The following is a 6,390-nucleotide window of genomic DNA, read 5'->3' as shown; positions in this document are numbered from 1 at the left end:
GAGGCAGGGCTTAAGCCTCAATTTCAGTAACATTGTGTGAGTTAGCTTTTCTGAAGAGAACACATTTTGTAGAAAGAATGGCAAATCCCACATCTTTTCTGAAAAGCACATACACAGATGAATCTGGGCAAGATGATAGGGCAAGACATGGTGTGTCTGTCCACTGGGATGACAGTGTTCTAGCCAACTACTCAGAAACAAGAAACAAGCAAATGGAAGCAAGCTTGCTTCCCTTCTGTTTTGCCAATGACTTACTCTGTAGCCCAGGTTAGCCTCAAATTAGTGGCAATCCTTCTAACTCAGTAAACAAGTGTTAGTATTACTGAGCTCTAACATTGCCTTCCTCCTACCCCCCTGGCTTATGTTTGTTGGTTTGGTGACAGGGTCTCACTATGTTTCCAAGGCTGGCTTTGAACTCAGAGATCCAACTGCCTCTTGCGTACTAGTATTAAAGGCATGAACCACCACACCTGGCTATTTTATTTTTTAGTGTGTGTATGTATGCATATTTGTCTGTATGGAGGTTTGTGCTCATGTGTGGCCACAGAGGCTAGAAGTCAGATTTCCTGAGTTGGAGTTACAGGAAGCTGTGAGGCCCTGATGAGTGTGCTGGGAATCAGTCACAGTCATCTGGAAGAGCAAGAAGCACTGCCAACTGCTGAGCTGCATCTCCAGCCTCAGTTCTTATAAGAGAACTTCCCCTCTAATGCTTCCTCACTTTCCATTTCCGAGAGCAAAAATCTCTACATCAGAGGTCTGCAGCTAAGCATGATGGCCTGAGTTCAATCCCCAGATCTCACATGGTCATCATAGGAGAGAACATGCATACCCCAGCCTCATGAACACACAAAAAAATAGTATAATGTTAAAGTTTTGTTTAACTGTTGGCTTTACCTCAATGGATTCAGTTAGCTCCTGATCACCGGGAGAAATAAACACTGCACAGAAAGGGGGTGGGGGCGGAGAAAATTCTCAAATCACAAAAAGAAAAGCCATCTATTCTATCCTAATTAAGAGAAGGACTGCCAGGACCTAGCTTCTACTGCATTACTTTCTAATCATCATTCATTCTTATTCTTAGTATTTGCTACAGATTTGTTGCTATTTCCACTCTAAGTCATTTTTCTAGATGTGTTTGTTCACTCTGACTAGATATAATCGCCTTTAGAGAGGAGTTCATATGTTTTACTCCATTATAGTGCCAAAACCTGAGTGTTCAAGAACAGGTCAAACATTATTATCAGAGCGACTCTCTCGGGGGCTGGGAGATAGCTCTCCAGTTTGAAACAGCCCTGAAAGAGGTATTTTTGCTTTCTTAGGGCACAGCAAATCACAACACACATAACTAAAAACTGAAGAGATGAAAGGGCAAATGCTGCTCGACACACTGCAGCGCGGCCATGAAGAAACGAAGGGGAAAACAGAACAACAGGAAATCAGCAAGTTTCTGTTTTTCAAACTAGTTCCTCAACTCCCACCTGCATCAGAATTCCTTGGGTTCTTTCCTACCTCCCTACCTACTAATTCATACCAGATGAATCCGCATGTGCAGAGGGGTCCACTTTAAACAAGGCCACCAAACACTGAACCAGTCCAACAAATTAGAGATGAAGAACTCAGAAACAAAAGGAAGAATTCTATTTTCCAAACCTTCCCCACTTCTCCAAAGGCAGGGTCTCTATGTATTCCTGGCTGGCCTGGAACTTTCAGTGTAGAGCAGGTTGACCTCCAACTCCGAGATTGACCCACGCCTGCCTTCAGTCTGAATACTGGAAGTAAAGCCCTGCTCCACACCATACCTGGCTATTTTCCAAATTCTTCCACTCAGCACAACACTGCCTGAAATGATAGACTGTTCTCTCTTTTGCCTTCCAATACTGTAGTAACTAGTCACATGTGAATATGAAACACTTGAAATGTGCCTAATGGGATTGAGGTCTTAACTTTTAACTCCATTAACTTTAATTAAAATTTAACTTAATTTAACAACTCCTCTTCTTGGGGAGGCAGAGACAGGTGTATCTCTGTGAGTTCGAGACCAGTCTGGTCTACAGAGTTCCAGAACAGCCAAGGCTACACAGAGAAACCTTGTCTCAAAAAAACAAAAAACAAAAAAGTCAAGTGAGGTTGAGCTCCATGACCCATGCCTTTAATACCAGCACTTGAGAGATAGAGGTAGGTAAATCTCTTTGAGTTCAAAGCCAACCTGGTCTACAAATCAGTTACAGACCAGCCAGGGCTACACAGTGAGACCCTATCTTGAAACAAACAACTCTATGTTTCAAGGCTAGCCTGGTCTACAGAGTGAGTTCCAGGACAGCTAGAGCTACACAGAGAAGCCCTGTCTTGAAAACAAAAACAAAACAAACCTAGCAACAAAACAGTCACATTTGGCTAATGACTGCAGCCTTGTGACAGCACAGTTGAGGCTTGCTGATCCATATCTGAATGGCCTCCTCTTAGAACAAGTTCCTGATGCCTAGCAATCCCCATTTTGCCCTGGTGTGTCTTCAGGAAGTTAGTGTCATCAGATCTTATACCATGAAACAGAAGACTGATGTCTCCCAAAGCCAGCTCCTGGGCTAGAATGAAATGGAGAAACGACACGACCAGCCAAACAGTCCACACTGCCTCTGTGGAGACCTGCTGGGAAGGGCACTTGGAGAAACGTTTCTCCTGATTTCGTGTTCTGGTCTATAACCCTACTACTGGAGCACATCTTTCCCTGTCCAGCCCTCACCCCAGTTCAGCTCTGTGGTGGTGACTCACTAACCCTGCCATCTGGCAGGGTAAATCCACGCAGGAAAACACAGGGCCTCTTTGCACCTCACCAATTACCTCAGCTAGGCAGACTAGCCTCTCTAAAGGACAGCTTATCTGATCTCAAAATGGAAACCTCCCGAAAGTGACGTGAAAGAAAAACAACCATGTCATCCAGGATAAGACAGAGTAAAAGGAGGGGCTCTCCCATACGTACCCTAGCTTTACTTCAGAACAAGCCCAAACCCCACTAACAGAAAGGGTAATTCTATTTTGTATTTTTCTGACATGTACATCCCTTTTCTTCATATTCTCAAAGGTCACAATAATTCTAAATTTTCACCTGACACATACGTCATGCAGTGTGACAGGTACTCAATACTCCAAATAGACGAGCCTGGAGTGTAACGGGCAAAGAAATGGCTGCACCTCAGTAGCTCTGCACTGTTTAGCAGACCAGCTGCTTTATTCGAAACTGTGCATACCCCAGATGCAGGTGTATATGGGAGAGCAAAGCCAGTGAGTACCAGCACTTGAATTTTTATCATTATAGTTTGCTTGTTTACTCTCTCTCTTTCTTTTTAAAATTTGGAAGCAAGGTCTCACTTCCAGATCAGGCTACCCTTGAACTTGTTTGTGGCAATTCTTCTGCCTCAGCCTGTCAAATGCTGGAATGTATTAGTTAGGATTAATATTGCTGTAATAAAACACCATGACCAAAAGCAACTTGGGGACGAAAGGTTTTTGTTTTTTTTGTTGTTGTTGTTGTTTTTCACATATATCTCTGGGTAGTAGTCCATCACTGCAGAAAGTTAGGGCAGGAGCTGATGCAGAAGCCACTGAAGGGTTCTGTTTACTGGCTTGCTTACTCTGCTCACTTATAGAACCCACAATGGGCTAGACCCTCCTACATCAATCACTATTTTTTTTCTAAAAAAACAACAACACCACAAAACAAACAAACAACAAAAAAAAAAAAAAACAAGCAAACAAAGCTGAATTAAGTGCTCCACTTAGTAGGCATGGTACTGTAGATTCAATATCCCCAGTCACCATGGAGGGAGAGACGAAGAAAGGAGGAAGCCAAAAGCTGACTGAGCTGGGTATAAAACCAGAATCAACATTTTAAATGATCCCACAATAAATATTCCTTAGTGTTAAATGGAATGCTAGAAAAATCTCAACCTTTGCCTTTTGTTCTGATAAGAAACTACTAGATTTATCACTCACTCATTCATTCATTCATTCATTCACTTATTTATTTATTTATTTATTTATTTATTTATTTATTTATTTATTTATATTTATGGTTTTGCTTTGTTTTCTGAGACAGGGTTTCTCTGTGTAGCCCTGGAAATTATAAGCTGCCGAGAGGTACCGGATATACATGCTGGGAACTTGGAACTTCTGGAAAAGCAAGATCCACTAAGCCATCTCTCCAGCCCCCAAATTGGTTTTTCGGAAGTCTCCAAGCAGTAAATGAACATTATATATATTTATGTAAATATACACACACATACTTCGCAGCACTCAGGCAGAGGCAGATGAATCTGTGAGTTCAAGGCCAACCTGGTCTACAAAGCAAGTCCAGGATAGCCAAGGCTACTCAGAGAAACCCTGTCTCGAAAAACAAAAAACAAACAAAAACAAAAACGCTAAAGCTTGAAAATCTTTAATAGTATCATTCCCATTATTCTCACATAGAAAATGTCTTAGCAATGTGTAACCATCATCAGAAAATTTCAAAAAATAAAATAGGAAACAAATTAAGGAAGTCAATACAGGAAGATCTCTATTTCTATTTCTTTGGTTTTCCTTTTCTCAGTTCTTACCTAAGGACCAAGGAATAATCCTGCTTGGTCTTGGTGAGACCAAATGGCATCTATCCCAGCTTCAGAGAGTAGACACTATGGTAACATGCTGACAGCCTTCATTTACATAAAAGAATACTAATTATGTGGCATCATCAACATCTGTGATTCTGCTCACTGCCATATGCAACAGTGCTGGGTATTTTAACCCTTCCACTCACTAAATGCACCCAGAAGTGAGTCTCCACAAAGCCTACAGGCTGGAGAGGCAATACAGTGAAGATGCTTTGAAGTGTTAGGATCAACGGAGCCAGGTCTATCACCGAGTGTCACACTGGTGAAGACAGGCCCTAAGACCAGCAGAAGCTAAGTGGCCTCAGCACCCAGGGTGCTGCTAAGCTCACTTGCTAGTGCTGTTCCAGCTCCACAGGACTGAAGCAGGGTCCAGCCAGCCCCTGGAGTCACCTGGAAAGTCCTGGTGTCTTCAGGATGGTGGCCCATCTTCGACATATCCTTCAGCAGTGTGAGCCTCTTAGGCTGGCCTCCACAACCATGTCATGCTCAGTTCTCTTCCGGATCCCCACTTCTAGGCTCTTTAGCATTTGCTGCTGCACCATTGGCCTTCTCGGGGTAGTGACTGGACTACCTTTTCTTGGCCTACAGCTCTGCTGTACTGCAGCCCCTGCCTTGCTTTTAAGTTTCTGCATGGGGAACTGTCCCTGTGCCATATTCCACCACTGAGGGAGTTTGCTTGTTACTAATGCTTTATTCTAAAAGCATAGGAGAAAATATAATTTATTATCAACATGTTGTTAAGAAAAAAGTATTTGAGTGGGTGTGGTATATACCTTTAATCCCAGTACCCAGACAGATCTCTGGTCTTTCAAGGCTAGCTTGGTCTCCATAGTAAGTTCCAGGACAGCCAAGCATATATAGAGACATTCTTAAAAAACAAACAAGCAAGCAAGCAAATCAATCAAACCAAAGCAAAAACAAACTACCCTATAAAAAAAATCAAGTAAAGGGTTTTACCTGGACATGGTGGCTCAGACCTCTAATCCCAGCACTCAGGAGGCTGAGGCAGGAGGACTACAGCAAATTGAAAGCTATCCTTGACTACATAGTGAGTTCTAGGCAAATCTTTACTGAGCATAACAAAGACCCAGGCAGGCAGCAATTCAAAACTGTAATTACAATGAATCCAGCCTTATGAACTTTCATATTTACAGCTAACACAAAAAACTAAAAGTAGGACAGAGCCTGAGAAGAGTGGATATAGCAAAGGTCAGACAGGCGCCCTTGGCTAAGGGGTAGTATGAGTGTGTGTTGCGGGGTGGAGACCCTGGCTTCTCTTTGCCTTTATTCCCACTCTCCTGTAGAAGGAATGGTAGTGGGCTAGGGATATCCATAGTCAGCCCACAGCCTGGAGACCCTGGAGGGGTTGAACACTGAGATTAAAAATATTCATTGATGCTCAGACCTGAGAGGTTTTAAACCTGGAGGAAACTCCAGTTTCCGTTCTCTTTCTACCCCCCGCCTTGTCCCTGTAGATCAGCTCTCTGTCACTGCTCCAATGACATGCCTGCCTACCTGCTGCCATGCTTCCCAGCATGATGGCCAGGGACTAACTCTCTGGAACTGAAAGCAAGCCCTCAATAAACTGTCTTCTCTAAGTTGCTTTCGTCATGGTGCTCTGTCACAGCAGCAGAAAAGTAACTAAGATAGCAACTTAGTATGATCCTGTCTCAAAATAAAAGGTAAAAGAGGACTGAGGTCAACGACAGAGTACTTGCCCCAGATTCAATTCCTAAAACCTCCA

General features: G+C 43.0%; 2 protein-coding genes across 2 annotated transcripts in view; both read right to left on the bottom strand.

Moving 5' to 3' along the window:
* The window catches only part of Med20 (mediator complex subunit 20), a 63,479-nt gene that overhangs the window by 368 nt on the left and 56,721 nt on the right, over nt 1-6,390 (bottom strand). The window lies entirely within an intron of this gene.
* Nucleotides 1-6,390, bottom strand: part of Frs3 (fibroblast growth factor receptor substrate 3) — a 59,161-nt gene that overhangs the window by 33,335 nt on the left and 19,436 nt on the right. The gene's annotated exons all lie outside the window — the stretch shown is intronic.

Source organism: Psammomys obesus, unplaced genomic scaffold (assembly GCF_907164565.1).
Source record: "Psammomys obesus unplaced genomic scaffold, mPsaObe1.curated_primary_1811, whole genome shotgun sequence".
NCBI lineage: Eukaryota > Metazoa > Chordata > Mammalia > Rodentia > Muridae > Psammomys > Psammomys obesus.
The sequence above is the reverse complement of the archived record's forward strand: the minus strand, read 5'-3'. Positions and strand labels throughout refer to the sequence as shown.